At 47.2% G+C, this 1,562-nt stretch overlaps 1 protein-coding gene across 1 annotated transcript in view; it reads left to right on the top strand.

Annotated features, from left to right (window-relative positions):
- The window catches only part of LOC102873664 (BAG family molecular chaperone regulator 1-like), a 22,721-nt gene that overhangs the window by 700 nt on the left and 20,459 nt on the right, over window positions 1–1,562 (top strand). The window lies entirely within an intron of this gene.

Raw genomic sequence — 1,562 nt, forward strand, 5'->3', positions numbered from 1 at the left:
TAGTCTGTCTTAATCTTAATGTTCAAATTTAGAGGAGTATCTGACAGACAAGCCTATACCACCCAAAATACCATAGTTTAATAACTGCAATTTTTAAATACTGCATAATATTAATACTAATAATAATATTAATACTTTTATCAGACCTTTTTAAAGCTAAAAAATAGTATATAGTTAACTTTTTTGTACTGATTTACAAGGAGATCTACACATTTATGTAGGGAATTTGATCCGGGTATCCCGGGAGGCCATACGCTAAGGCTCGAACTCCAATTGTGGGGCCCATTTCCAGCGTCCTCTCAGCTGGCCACTTGACATTAAAAGTGGGTCACTCTAGTTCATAAAACTTCCTTAGAGTGAAAGCATCTACTTGGATGCCATATCTGGCCGCCCTGGAAGAGAAGTCTGAAAAGTTAGTTACCAAACACTCCAAAGGGGTTGGTCTTTCCACCCTTGACTGTCCCGCTCCCATTTTTCGCTTGCGCCTGTTTCGCTAGCGCTGTTTGTTCCAGAACTGAGTAGAGAAAGAAAAAAACCACACAAATCCACAGAAATAGAAATACACTGTCGACAGAAAGATCATTGACAAACACAAATTCACAAAGATATCAAGAGACACTGTTGACAACAAAGACCACGACCAAACCTGAGTCCGAAGAATGGCCTCTCCCATCCAGCAGACAAAAGAACACTGTTGTCGACAAAAACCATGGCAGAACTTGAGTCCGGACTGACAGACCTGGTTTGAGGGGTGGGTTTCTCTCACCTCCCACCCGCCAAACATCTGAGGCGTGGGCCTCTCTCCCCTGAGATTCTGAACTTGCGGGTCACCAGACCGCGGCGAGCTAATTCTGAACTTGCTGGACAAACCTGGGCTCTCGTGTGCCAGTGGCATCCACCTGAGAAACCAGACCTCCAGACAAGCTGATTTCGAACTTGCAGGACAAACCTGGGCTCTGGCATGCCAGTGGCAACCACCAGAGAACCCCGACTTCCACGTGAGCTATTTCAGGACTTGTAGGTCAAACCTGGGCTCTCGCATGTCAGTGGCATCCACCTGAGAACCCAGACTTCCACACAAGCTGAATCCAGGCGAGCCCCCACTTCCTCAAACACCTGGACCTTGGCAGTCGTCACTGCTGCGCTCTTGGACTGGAAGTTATGCAGCGTCCTGCCTTCCAACTGTTCAATTTAAAAAACCGGGGTGCACCAAACAGAATACAGATTAACCAGTTATCAGGCCTGACTTACCAGGAAGGAAGAATCCTACTGCGACGTCATAGTTACTTCGTTGGCCGGCGATCAGGGTTTGGATGAATTTAGGGAGATCTCGCTGGGACTTCCAAATGTAACGGAGCGAGTCCCCAAAAAGATCACCGAGCCAATCAGCCGAATTAACAAAGTTTATTTCGAGTTCGAACCTGGGCTCCCGCGTGCTGACACAGCAGCATCCAGTCGAGAGCCCCGAATTGATGTCTGCCCCTCCTTTTATACCTCTGCTACTCCCCTGCCCAACCATACACGCCATGATTGGCCATCCACAGTAGTTTGGGTATTTGTCC

The sequence above is a fragment of the Elephantulus edwardii genome, unplaced genomic scaffold, assembly GCF_000299155.1.
Source record: "Elephantulus edwardii isolate Elephantulus edwardi_28Jun2011 unplaced genomic scaffold, EleEdw1.0 scaffold00106, whole genome shotgun sequence".
NCBI lineage: Eukaryota > Metazoa > Chordata > Mammalia > Macroscelidea > Macroscelididae > Elephantulus > Elephantulus edwardii.